We start from the raw sequence: 14,937 nt of genomic DNA, 5'->3' as shown, positions 1-14,937 counted from the left end.
CTTAAACAAAAAATAGTAATTCAAAGACTAACCCCTGAAGTTGAAAGATTTTTAGAAAAATAATCTACATAGAACAATTCACTTTGGAAAAGAATTAATTTGGGGAACATGAGCTGGGAAATTCAAATATTTTAGTATTATTGAAATAATTTGGGGATTATTAATAAACTGTTAAAATCATTAAGGAATTTCTTTTCTGGACAGTTCTTTTTAACATATATAATATATTATATATATATATTATATATATATATATATATATATATATATGTACTGTTAGGGTCCTGGAAATAGAACAGATGCCTCGTGGCTTTTTTTCCTGTATTTTTCTCTGGAGAGATTCCCTCTTCTCTGCTGGGTGCCTGTGAGTGTCATCTGACTGCACATGAATGCTAACCCTTTTCCATTGTAACTGGATTAGTGTGGCTGATTTATTAATGGCCTTGATAACTGGCAACAGAGAACCAACCACTGCTGGATGGTGGTGTTGTGTTAACTAGCTGTGAGTCTAAGCTCCCATTTTGTTAGTAACAGAACTTAGTGAAATCTTTATGCCCTCTGCTCTACTCCAACACACAAATTATAACAGCTTTTTCTTTTTATAGCAACTGGATCACAATGACCTGACTACGCACATAGGACACAGGGAGGTGTTTTGTATACTGTCCACAGTTACCATCAAATATGCCAGGCTATAGTTATGTTCCAGGTGTAGGGTGTGTGTGAAAGAGGTGTCAGGGGCTTTCAAATCTGTGCAATTTCACAGAGATTGTGGCAGCATGTGCAGGGCCTGCACAGGGCCAAGCAAGACAGAGTCCCAGTACTGAGAGGGGGATGTGAACACAAGCTCCCATTCCTAAATGACAACCACTTGCAAACTATCTTTCCAATGGAGTCCCACTAGGTGTACACCCCATACTTAAGGGCAGGCCCAATGCCCAACAGCAAATGACCAGCACAAAGTAAATGTCCAAAACAAAATGAATTCAAAGGTATTTTTAGAATTTTTTTCATATTACCTTGTTTGGACAATTAAAAAAAAAAAACTTCCTGATCTTTTGCTTGTATATTATGGTTTCTAATTTTGTGTTTTTACATGTTTTGTGTGTGTATGTATCCGTGTTTCTTGTGCTGTTTCTTTTTTTTTTTTCACTTTTTAGTCTTTTTTTTTTTTAAGTTGCCTGTTTGTTTTCTAAAGAGAGAAGTAAGAATTTATGGAGTTGGGAGGGAGGAGGATTTAGACGGAGATAAGGGGGAAGAAACTGTGATAAAATATTTTCAATAAAGACATAAAATGAAAATAAAATACTACTTTAAATGACCTCCTTTATAAGTTCATATATCAGTATCTATAGTTATAAAAAATTAAATTTTATCTAGGCTCCTTTAATAACATGAAAATGAACAGAGATTACATCACCAGTCCATAATAGTGTCCAGTGAATCATTTATCATGTTTTATATCTCAGATCATTGTATATTATATACACATGGCAACAGTAAGGGTATTTAGCATAGATATTGCTTTCCTCCTCTATTCAAGCAAAGTTGTCCTGAGACATGATCAAAATGTGGTTAAATCTCAACTGTATTGACTTTTCCATAATTGTAGCCCTTAGCGTCTGCGAATGGTTTTTAACCATGATGAATAGTAGAACTATAAGGTGGTGTTTAAAAATAAAATATACGGCCAGGTGCGATCTCGAACAGTTAATTCCAGATGTGGTGATAAGACTAGGGCATCAATATTGTCCCCAAATCCCCCCAGCTGTTTTCAATGTACAAGCAGCTGCTTCAGGAAATAAAGCCATTGAGAGTTTAAAACCTCCTTGTTTCAGCTGGGCAGATCTACCGCACACGCTTTTCTTACCAAATGACTTACTCTGAAAAAAAAAATATCTACTGAAGGATGAAAATCTGGATATAAAAGGCCGCAGTCCTTTGAAAGACACTTTGGAAAATGTAATGCCAACTCTATGCTGCCAACATTGGCACACTCTTGCTGTAGAAACTGAAACTGCATTCCTTTCTTTTTCTTGGAAAAGCAGCTTGGAAAGTGCCCATGTAGCATACAGTCTACCACAAAACCCTAGCAAGAATTCAACCAATCTATGCAAAGATGAGCTCTTAATCTATACTCAATTTTCCATGGACATACGATATTTTTAGAGTATTATTCTGGCAAACACAAATAAGGCCATCTCTTACTTTCCATTCCATACACAGACTCTCTTTATCTTTCAAAGCAAGCCATCCTTCCATGGTGTGAAGGACCAGGCTGTCCATAAATTACGAGGCTAGTGCGCATGTGCCTGTTTCTCAAGCCCTTTAGAATCATTCCTTATAGTGGGAAATTACCAATACGGAGTCAGGTAGAAATATAAGGGTATTTAATAGGGAAAAGCCTTACTTACAGAGCAACCTAGCCAGCCGGCGTGGTAGTGGTCTGTACAGCAAGAAGCAAAGAGAATCCAAAAGCGCAAAAGCAGTCATTCTGACCATGCCCTCATAAGCGTGGTCAGGCACACCTGTAGCCAGCCCCTAAGAAGGCGTGGCTACAGCTTCCCCTACAATTCCTACTCTTGGATTCCAGCTGGGCCTGAACAATGGGCAAAGCCACAGATGACTGGGGACAATTCAACCCCATCCATAAAAGCATCAAAAGGTGAATGTATGTACTAGTGTGAAGAAATGAAGGGACTGAAGATATGTTTGAATGTGTCTGTTAACAACTGTGCTTTGGTAAGAAATGAGGTAGGGAAATTGCTATAGTCTCCATAGTAAACCTTCTTTGGTAGGATGCTGTTGCTCAAAGGGTGTTTATCAATGGGAGGTGGTCCAGTAACCATTTGCTACTCATCTGAGATAAGTACAGAGATGGAAAGGAAGCGTTTAGAAACTTTACAGCAATTTGACAAAGTAATTTTGTAACTGTAAAATCTAATAATAAAAAAAATGTTGGCTTGTGTTTCAGAAGCCCTTTTCCACTTCATTTTTCATGTAATCTTATTATATTTTAGTTTATATTTTGAGGGGAAAAAAGACTCAGCCAGTGACATTGAAAATAACAAATAAAATGGCCCCTTCACCACAAGCAGGCTTGGCTCTAATTTCCTTCCAAAAGCATTTTTATAAAACCCAGTGTTCCTGGTGTTAAAAACATGAGATTAAAAAGATGCTGAAATGAAAGAGATAAAAATTGTGTGACTATAGCTCAGTTGTGCTGTTCCTGAATTTTAAAATAAAAAAATAATCTCCATTATTTTCTTTATAGACTTACAACTTTAATTCAGACACCACAGCATGCATATAAGACTGAGGTGGTGCCCATGGCGTGCTGTCCTTCCTGAAATGGGTGTGTTCTTCCTGGCTGTGGCTTTGCCTGTCTACATCTTTTCTCTTTGACCTTATTCTTTGTGCACACTAACCTCCCATCAAAATCATCTGCAACAGATTTTAGTTATTCACTCACTATGAGCCTTTAAAAAAATGTCCCATGTAAAACTATACACCAACCAATAGATCAGGCTTTCAGGAGAAATACTCATGTAGTGGAGGCTTGGCCTAGCCTTGGTGCTAGAGGAAGGCAATGGAACTATAAAGATGGAGCCCAGTGAGGCATCCTCAAGTAATGGCCTTAAGGGAGTCATTATGGCCTGGCCCTCTCCTCCTGCTCTCTTCTCTTTCTGGGAACCAGGGGAACAACTCTGCTGTCTTGGCCACATTGCCTCACTCTTCCCCACCACCAAAGGCCTAGAGCAATGGATCCAGGTGATGACTGAACCTTCAAAATTCCGACCTCAAATAAACCTCTTCTCTTCGTAAGTTGATTTATCTTGGATATCTGTTACAACAACAAATACTGACTAACACAAAAGTGGCCAGTACTCTGATTCAGTTGAACATAGAGCTCTCACAGCCGTTCAAAGAAGAAACCATTCTATCCCACGATTACACTGCAACAAAACTAAACAAAAAACAAGTCTCCTATTACCATCTGGTGAGGCTAGACCATAGCATATCAATTGCTGTTTTTCATTGTGGCAAAAGCAGAGATTTAAATTAGTGGCTATAGATTTTTGACACTCCTGCTGTGGAGTGAGAGAGCTTACAATTTTTACATCAACCAATAGAATAAAGAAAAAGTGGCATTCTGTGACTTTTGTGGGGGATCCAGGAAAGGCTGTGTGGCTTCCATCCAGTTCTCTTGAAACTACTGCACTTGGTGTTAGTATTCAGGCATCTGTACTGGCCTGTCCTCAGTCCTCAGTTGCAGCCACTAAGAGCACCCACCACCTGTGCACATTCACTATGTTCCCTTTTAAAAGGGCCCTGCCCATCCCCCTCTCTCTCTCTCTCTCTCTCTCTCTCTCTCTCTCTCTCCTCTCTCTCTCTCTCCACTCCTATCCCAAGAGGCTGGTCCCCCTTCTCCCTCCCCCCTTTCCCATTCACTTTCCCCCAATAAAAAACCCTCCAACCAAGCTCTGATGAATGGTATCTTTCTCTCAAATGCTGCTTTTTAAAATTTTACAACACTTGGGCCATCCTGTCTGAGATTCTCCATCTACATAAGGCAGCCTCTGGGCTGGAGGAAGCCTCAGGAGACTACAGGTATAATACTGAACTCAGCTTTCTAAACCTCCTTGGCCTTCATGCAGCAGGTGAAGGAATGATGGAGCATCCTGATGATTCCAGAGCATGACTGTATAAATCACTTGTAGTCGGTCAATTCCTTCAAACCATCACAGCTGAGGCAACACATGCCTACTGCTTTTTGTTCAAATTTCTGGTGCACACTATTCATGGGCACAATAACATGATGATTTCTTATACTATCACCTTTATAATCGATTGTTTTGCAGTAAGATAGCCCATTCTAGGGAAGGATTTCCTTAGCATCATGTCTTCACCTTTCTAAACCATACTCTAACATGAAACAAAGCACAATTATATTGGCGAAAGCTGGCAAACGGAGATGCTTTACTTTTGGAAGAAAAAGTTCTTTCTCATGACTCTGCTTTTTATAAATTTGTTCTTCAGTATCCACAGGATACTAGCTTTAATACAACACACACACACACACACACACACACACACACAGAGAGAGAGAGAGAGAGAGAGAGAGAGAGAGAGAGAGAGATCCTTATACTCCAGAACACATAACTTAAATAAGTGTAAGGGTTGATATTTTGACATTACAGTTTTAAGAGAAGCATACTTTTTTTCCACCAGCTTTTAGTAACCAATTGGTCCAATCCCAAAACTGTATAAAGTCCAGAATGATGACACATATCTGAGATCTCAGCACTCAGGAGGTGGAGGCAGGAGTACCAGAGAAGTTCAAGGCTATTTTGTTGGGCTATATGGAGAGTTCTAGGCTTGCCTTGGCTATACAAAACTGTCTCAAAACATGAAGAATAAATAAATAAAATGTTTTCATATAGCTGCTTTTTATTTAGTGGCAGGAGTTCTAGGAACAAATTAAGGCTGCCATTTGAGGGCCAGTTTCATTATGAAAGCATGGTTAACAAACTCTGAGTCTATATAAAGGAAGGGGAAAGCTGTAGCTGGGTTATTCATAAGATGCTGCTGGTCAGTCTTGAAGTGGTATAACTAAAGAACAGAAGTAGACTAACTTTGTAAGGAAAACAGGTGAACTTATAATTGAATGAAATCTCAAAGCTCAAAATTGGGCAGCCCCATAGCGAGGTCACAGTGGCAGAGGGGTGTCAACAGCTGCAAAAGAAGAAAGAGATAGCATCTCAAAACAAGAAGCCAGAGAGATTGAGGTCTCACAATGCCTTCTTAAGGAACAATCCCATTAAGCTAAGTACCTCCCACAAAGCTCCACCTCTTCAAGGGACATTACCTAACAACCACCCTGTGATCAAGTTTCCTACAAACAGATTGTTGAAAATGCATCTGGACCATTGCCAGGCTGAGATATCTTCAGTCTTCCAGAGAAGACATGATACTGGCTAGGATGAAGGTGGCAGCATTGAAAGTGGTACCCAGTGGTCAGTTGTAATTTGATACTAACACCATCAAGGTTTTGCAATTGGAGTAAAGATAGAATGTGTGGGAAAATAAGAATCAAAAATAACTTTAAATTTATAGATATTAACAGCCTGTATCAAGCCACATGAAAGGGAAGCTGGAAATAAAGCCAGAGCCAGGTGCTTTCGGACACCCAGTGTGGTGTTCAGTGTGGATGCTTCAAAGTAGCCCAGCCCATGTGGTCTCAGTAGCCACATGGGAGAACTGGAAGCTGTGGTAGTTACTGAGCAAAGTAGTTCTTTGTTCGGCCTTTTATTTGGAGAGCTTGAAACATGTATTCTAGACTCTGAAGGCCTGCAGCTGCTTTGAGGACTTGCTCCCAAGCCTTCTAAAGCCTCAAGCCGTGGTTACTGAGGGAGGAGGGAGAGAACACCATTTTGATGTCGTCGCAGATTTTCTGGTTGACTCAAAATAACTCTATGTGGTATAATAGAGGGACTCCAACTGAGAAGCCAAGAAGGTTCAAATTCCTCCTTTCAAAAGTAAGAACTGGATGAGTGTGGGTTTCTCAACCCATTGACACAAGTGATGTAGGCTCTTAGGGCCTTTCATGGAAATTCCTCTCTGACTTAGGTAAAGACAAGTCTCTGAAAGCAGCTTAGAGAGTTCCCATTGCTTCCAAGAACAAGTGGCCTTTTAAGAGCAGTATTCTTAACACCTGTGTAGTTCGAAAACTTGGATATGGTATTGTTAATGATTATTTTCCTGTTTGAAAACACACTAAGTAGATGAGATTCATCTATAATTTTATTAAAGGACTTTAAAATATAAAAAGGGATGCTGTTTACCTCACGTGGCCAGAGCAGATAACCCGAACATCTCTCATGGTAACAGAGAGGCTCCATTGTCTGTGGTTGTTAGAACCAAGAGTCAGGAGTCTTGAGTTACAAACTCACCTATGACGATTCAAGGATAGAGCTTGAATTCTAACTCAAGTCTTTTATAGTGGGAAATTAACAATACAGAGTCAGATAGAAATATAAGGGTATTTAATAGGGAAAAGCCTTCTTACAGAGCGACCTAGCCAGCCAGCGTGGCAGCAGTCTGTTCAGCAAGTACAAAAGTGAAACCGAGAGATGCAGTCCCCTTTAAGTCTCGCTCTACATCACCCTGACCATGCCCTAGCAAGCATGGTCAGGCACAACTGTAGCCAGTCCCTAAGTAGGTGTGGCTACAGCTTCCCCTACAGTCTTTCTGACTCTGAAAGTTTTCCTATTACAGCAAACTGAATTATCCAAAAGGAATCGGGAAAGGGTTTATAATGATGTACTTGGATGCTGCAAAGGTCTTTCATGCTATGATGTGGCTAGACCTGAGTTCATTCTCACAAACAGGTGCCCTTGTCCACCGGCTTTGCCCCTCGGAGCAGTACAGGCATGCTCACACTAGGCTAAGACAACTAACTATTGATCTCCTCATAAAAGCCCTGATGTGTGACATTTGCAGCATGATTGAGTTAACCTTACTGCAGTCTGTGAGATAGAAAGATATAGGCTTTTTGTTTTGTTTTGTTTTGAAAAGCACAAATACATTTTTCCACCCCCACCCAGCCCTTTGGGCCAAGAATTATTGACTGTATACCTGTTAAGAAGTGGCCAGAAGAACTTTCCAAAAAGACTAATGGCGTATTAACTTAAAAATTGACAGAGAATCCAAGAATCTAAGAATCATTCACCAGAAAAGACATGAATAAGACCAGTTAACCAAGAGCCTAATAAGACACAAAAATATAAAGCCAGAAAATTCACATTTTTAACAAAAGTTTTTGGATGGTGGGGTAGGGGGAGATACTGAGAAATGAGCCCAAACAAGATTTTAAATTTAAGCAAGTGGGAGTTAAAGAGACACAAACTTGCAATGAAAACGAACCTAGAACTGTTTATTTGGTAAAGGGTATTTGGCTTATTTCAAAACACTGCTACAAGAAAGAATTTTCTCTTCTCTCAGGGATAGAGGCACAAAATATTAAAAGATATCACTAATGGAGGATGTGGCATGCTGCCCAGTGAGCTGTGTCTAACACTTGACTCACAATGAAGTCATCTTAATTTCATGTTATAATTTGCTGTCTAGAAAGTCTCAGAATACCGTATTTGAAAGGAAGCTTGGTGTGATTCGATCTATTGAGAGGAGGCTTCCTCACTAACCTGGGGGTGAAAGCCCTCTTATAAACAGCAATTAGTTATTTTTGTATTACACAGGGAAAGAGAAGAGTAACACTTTGACTGCTGACTGGCTCTGAGGTTATGTAAGAACAGAAAGTCAACTGAAGCCCTGAAGCTCATTTACTCAGGCAGGGAGGGAACAAGTAAAACACTCACTTAGCATGGCTCAAATTCTTCTTTGAAGCACTCTGGGAGCTTACCTGGATTTGCTGTTCCTTTTTCTTCCTTTGTTGTTTCTAGCTTTCCCATTTTAGTGTTTTCCATGCCTTGGATTTTTAATGCAGACACCTACTTCTAGTTATTCTTTTATTCTCCTGTTGGTACCTTGTGTTACAGTCAGGTGGGTAGATGTGACCCTGCAGGGACAGGGGAAAAGGCAGACAGAAGCTGCATCTTGACATCTCAAGAAGTTTCTTTCCAAGCAGGAGAGATGGCTCAGCAGTTCAGAGCACTGGCTGCTCTTCCAGAGGACCCAGGCTGTATTCCCATCATCCATATAGTAGCTTAAATCTATTATAACTCCAGTCTCAGGGAATCCAACACCCTCTTCTGGCCTCCTTGAACACCAGTCAAAGAGTTGGTGCACAGACTTAAAAGCTGGCAAAACACCCACCTAATATATATATATATATATATGTGTGTGTGTGTGTGTGTGTGTGTGTGTGTGTGTGTGTGTGTGTGTGTTTGTGTGTGTGTATAAAGTTTCTTCTATGCAAAATTCAAAATCTGAGAGAACAGTGCTTAGTTATGATTCTTGAGAAGTAGGAACTTCCAATTCACCAAATCAGAGAGTAGACATTCATAGCTCACCAAGGAAATATTACTCACAGTAACTAGAGTTTCTTGTCTTTCCTGGTCCCGCCACCCTTCAGCCCCTTCAGCTAGCTACTTATTGGCTAGCTCTGTCTTAATTATTAATCCATTTCTATTAATCTATGTATATCTATGTGGTCTTGGCTTACCAGAGAATGCCCCAATCTGTTACTCCTTTGGTGGCTACATGCCATCTCTTCCCGGAGTCTCTTTGCCTACCTTTCCCAGAATTCTTCTCGTCTCCTAGTCCCATCTATCTTCCTGCTTCTATTGTCCAAACAGTGTTTTATTCATCAACCAATAAGAGAAATACATATTCAGAAGGACATACCCTGTCAACTCACTATTTGCTAGGAGAAAATTTAATGACACTACTAGGGACAATAAGACTGAACATAAAAGTAATAAATCAACAAGTGAAGGTTGTTTGAGAGACATTTCAACATTTTTTTTAAAAAAGGATATTAGGGGTCTTCATCCACTGTAACTTTGAGAAATTTTCTAGGGACTTAAGTGGAAGAAGGATGGCCCTAAATTGGTGTGTAAAGAGATAATAAGCATGAAGCAGAATCCTGGATTTCTATGGCATGTAGGAACCTTTTGAGATGAAATGCATACCAGACTCCACCTCTTCACTTCTGCAGATCTGCAAGAGGATAGCAACAGTGCGGTCACCAAAATAACACCAACTTACTGGCTTGTAGTTAGTAGTTAGGCAAGATGATTTAGAATTTTAACCATCTCTTTTATTATTTGGCAGCTTCAGGGTATCCAATTCAGGCCATGAATAATCCCTTTGAAGCAAACGTCTCCTCTAGTAGGATAATTAGACCATTACTAAGGACAAACTATCCAACATCAAAAGCTTAGAATCTAAGAAATCATGTGATGGGCAGTCTTTTCCCAAAATTAAAAGCATGCTCAGTATTAAGAGTTCACTGCTGTAAATAAAGGGATGTGAAATAATTACATACAAGCTTTGGTCAAGGAACGACAGCACAGACTGTAATAAAACATGACTGGCTTCTGAACAGACAGTATGTTCGTTATTTTCAATTCTTGAGTTAGTGTTCAGAAGCTTCTCCTCTATTTCTGATTAAGTCATTCATCTTCTCTGTGTGGTTACTTTTATACTGACACATCCGTAGTAACAGAATCAAGGAAGTTTCTGCTCACTGTGTTTGACATGAGGGTGGAAGTCAATGGAAGAACCAGGTGGTAATAAGTACAGTGAGATCACTCCTAAAAGTACCAGATTATTTCCTCTGGAGGTCAAAACCCTCCATTTTCTTTATGTCTAAAATGCACAACCAAGTGACCTATTACTACTGATAGAAGCACCAAGTCACCCACTTTATTCATGAGGTAAATGACTATATACACATCATCTCTATTCTCAGCCTTTGGTTTTACATTGGCTGCTAAATTACCCATTCCTCCAAAACTATGAGGGAATGAACTTTCAATAACACATTTCCTTTTAAAAGATTCTTTATACTATTTAGAAATATGGACAGTATATTGGTTTGAATGAGAATATACTCCATAAGTATGCCATTTGAACACTTGGTCCCTCTTTGGTAGCACTGTTCAGGGAAGTCTAAGAGGTGTGGCCTTGTTGGAGGCATATGGCCTGGAGGTGGGCTTTGAGAGTTTAAATACTCGTGCATTTCCAGGTTGCTCTCTCTGCTTCCTACTCATTGTAGAGATGTGCATTTTAGAGGCTGCTCCAGGTGCTATGCTTGCTGCCTGAAGCCACATGCCCTCAACCTCATGGACTCTTATCCCTTTGGGATCGTGAACCCAAATAAACTCTTTCATAAGTTGCCTTAGTCATTTTGCATTATCACAGAAACTGAAAAATAATTAAATAGACAATACTAACCAAATAAATATTTTTGATTTCCTGCAAATATAATGAAACCACTTTTTAAAAACCTTCTATTTTGAGACTGTGATGATGGATGGATAGCTTGTAAAGTCCTCACTCTCTCCCTTCTCTCTTCTGCCAACATTAAATCATAATGGAATGAGCCAATAAAGACATTTGAACAGATGAAACTTAAAAGGAGCAGAAATTGTAGTTTCCTAAAAATCCATTCAATAAAATGTTGTGCTCATAACATAGCTGTTATCCACACAGTGTTAGGAAATCTGAAACAACTTGACTCAGCTATCTGAAAAGAAGCTTAGTTCAAATGCAGTCCTCATTTGGCACATTTAGTTTGTTCTATGAAACTCTGGCATACTGAGGATCTGTAGTCCTGAGACCAGGATTCATGAGACAGTTCCAGCTAACTTCGAGATCTGCTTTCTGGATTGCTGTCTACTTACCTAGAAAATGCAAACCACAATCTTAGCATGAGGTAACACATGAGAGTTTGCTTTTTATACAGGTGACAACACAATGTATGCCATAAACCACCTTATCATACCATTTTCTACATAATTCTTTAGAGAAAAGTAAGTCTATCAAACATTTTGCCAAATATTTTCTATCATTGAATAGCATAACATTGCCTCTTGGGACAAATTTTAGCACTTTCTGAGTATCCATTGCTCATCCAGGGAGAGAAGTTGTCATAAAAGCAGTAGGATTTTCTTGTAAGGGAATACTACTGTGATTATATCCTCTGATCAGCAGGGTAGCTAAGAGCCATTATTCTGGAAATTTTCACTATTTTGCAAATTTTATTTTAAAAATTCCAGTTTGTATTGTTTAATGCATTTCCTCATGTAATTTTATGCAATGCTAATTCTCTTACTAAGCAGTTTTGAATTGAGTTTTTGTTGAATGGATGATAGTTTAAATATTTTTCATTTCCACTCTAACTCAGCCATACATTCATTTAATATCTGATATAATAATTCCAAAGAAAAGATTTGCATTTTAAGGTTTTGTAAAGAAACATAAATGCTAAATATCAAGCAAGAAAGTTATTAAGTAACTTAAAATAGTATCTGTATCAGCCAGCTTTTAAATTAATTGATTGATTTTGTATGTGTGCATACATGTATACATCTGTGGTGGTGCTTGCTTTCCACAGCATGCATTTGGAAGTTACAGGACAACTTGCAAAAGTCAGTTCTCCCTTTCCACCATGTGGATCACTGGTATCAAACTCAGGTTACCAAGCTTGGTAGCAAGTACCTTTACTCACTGAGCCATCTCTCCAGGTTAGCTTTTTGTTACTATAATAAAATACTTGAGGTAGGCTAACTTTATATTGGAAAAGAGGTTTATTTAGCTCACAGTTCTGGATATCTGGGAACATAATAGTGCCCTGGCTCAGTTACAGTGCTGGCCTCTGACAAGGAGAACTCTATGTAGGGCATCTCATAGAAAGAGACAAGGTGGGCATGTCCATGTGTCTGGTCATCTGCCCTCTTATTAAGTGTTATAATCAAATCCAAAGCAGCCATGTGGGTGTCACCCTGGTCTCCTGATCTAACCCCAATACCTTCTTCAAGGCACTGCCTGTCACCACATAGTGGGGTGGTTTCTGCTCTCCTGATACTTCTTGCTTACAGTTAGGTTGCAAGCCATATTCAAGCCATAGCAGTAGCATTTTCGGTGTTAGCTGCTCCACTCCTCCAGCACCTGAAGGGCAGTCTATGTTCATTTCCTTATCCCACAGAAACTATACTCAATAGAAGCACAAATGTAAAGCAAAGCACAAATGTAAAAGCAAAGAAGGTGACCAGTTCATAGATAAACTTCGCTCAGAAAATTTGCTGATAACGTTACTTGAAAAACATTTCTTTCTGAAAATCATGTTGAAAAATAATGAATAGATATTTCTTTAAACTCAAAAAGTGATATTTACTTTTGACCTGTATACCCATACCATTCCATGTGGGTATGAATAAAACAACTAAACAGCTATGCTGTGGTACTTTTTCACCATATGTGTCTAACTGTTAGAACACTGTGGCTGTGGTATTTAAAGTCTGTGCCAGCCAAGAATCTGTTGCCTCAGGCCATCCAACCATACACTCTTACAAGCTGGGCAGTAACAAGAAAATTTGGGGTTGGGAAGGGGATAGAGTGTTGCTCTTTCTTCCTGTCATTGCCCACTAATTGTATGATAGAAGTCATCTCTCTCTGATAATTACCCATAGAACTCTTGTTCCTATTTTTAAAAGAATAACTCTATTTCACCAGCATTTTCACTCCCAATCCAGAAGCAGATAAAGAACAGATCACTAATTTTGTCCCCCTCTGCACCTACTTATTTGAGTCTTATTCACTGGCTCTACATCCTTGTTCCCAAAATTATCTAAAGCAAATAATAGAATTATCAAAAGTATAGCAAGATACTGTGTGTTTAAACTATTTCAGGTTGGTGGTAAATAGAAAGCAGGAGGAGAGGTCGTAGAAACGTGTCACTTCAGTTCAGGTGACTTGAGGTCATGAAGCCTCTTGTACTTGCTCGAGCATGGTTGCTCTATGTAAGATTATTTTAAACTCTCAGAAAGGAGAACTTGACTTATGTGATTAGGGATGTCCATCAGTAAAAGTGAACTAGTCCCTCAAGGGAGAGTAGCTAATCCTGTGCTAAAATTAAAACAAGCAGACAGACAAACAAAAACCCTCCTTCATTTGATATACATAGATCAAAGTTTGTGTCATGTGATCAGCTTTCTTACTTGGTTCCAAGAGCTTTGCAAGAGTGACTCCTGTGGTAGGCAAATCTGTTCAGAATTCAGTATGATGTTCTCCAGGACATGGAATTCCAAGCTTGTCTGGCCTAATGGAAGGAAATGCCATGGGCGCCTTGATGGGAAGCTGTTCCTTGAGGTTTTTCACAAACAATTCTCAGCTGAGTTTTTTTTAAGGTGCTGGTAGCAGAGATTACACTTCAGTGCAAGCTCAAGGACACAATTATCCTCTGTTGTCTGTGTTTGCACTTTAGCAGCTGAGCTGAGAGTAGGATTTACATTCTCTCCTGAAGACAGAGAAAACAAGCAAGTATGAGCCCTTGGCTTGAAGACCACCAGGGAGACATTTTGATGTTATGGAGGCATACCAAAATTTCCCTTCAAAGCTGTTTGAGCCATTTTTAACAGGACCAATCATCCACTAAGAACACATACTTAAGTCTTTGAAGCATGCAGGAAATGGATAAAAATCAAATGTTTCCAAAAGGCCACCTTAACATTTCTATGTTGTGTACACACTGCAGGACTATTTTCAACATTTTCTCTTGAATTTTAATGAGAATAGTTATGAAACAGGACACTCTCTCTGCCTTCACTTGAGTGAACACACAAAATATATTCAAAGAATTCAGGGTGATTTTCAAGAAACTTGCAGTGAAAATGTGCAATGGTGGAACTTACCTCAAAGATTACAAGGATTTGTTTCCATATTTGTACTCTAAATTTTGCTAAGGAGGGGTATGGCAGGTGTCGATACCTTTCCTGGTATGAATATAGATCCATTAGCCAGGGAGGAAACTGTACTTCTACCTACCTTGTGGTACTAGTTTACACCCACCAGCTCATACAGAACTCTTCCATTTAATTTTGTCAATAACTACCAGTGCAAAAGCAACAATAAACAGGGAGACACCTGTCACACTCATTCAGTACCCAAGGGCTTCATAGCTTTGAGAAAACTCTCACTGCATGAGCCGGAGTCACCTTTTACTGATTTTAGACACTACTACACCTAAATGGGGTTAGCTTTTTAAGGATCTTTTATTGGCTAATAAATGGAAAACAAACAAACAAAAAAAATCTGTAACCGGGCTCTATGCCTTAGCCTAATAAGTTTGTTTAAATGTCTTAACACACCTTTAAGGTAAAAATGTTTGGGAGAGGTTATAGTGTTGATCTTTGCAATTATACTCACGTCATTATTATTCTAAGTCGTTAAACAAAGCATATTTGTAAATTT

This window comes from Cricetulus griseus, chromosome 2 (genome assembly GCF_003668045.3).
Source record: "Cricetulus griseus strain 17A/GY chromosome 2, alternate assembly CriGri-PICRH-1.0, whole genome shotgun sequence".
Taxonomy (NCBI): domain Eukaryota; kingdom Metazoa; phylum Chordata; class Mammalia; order Rodentia; family Cricetidae; genus Cricetulus; species Cricetulus griseus.
The sequence above is the reverse complement of the archived record's forward strand: the minus strand, read 5'-3'. Positions refer to the sequence as shown.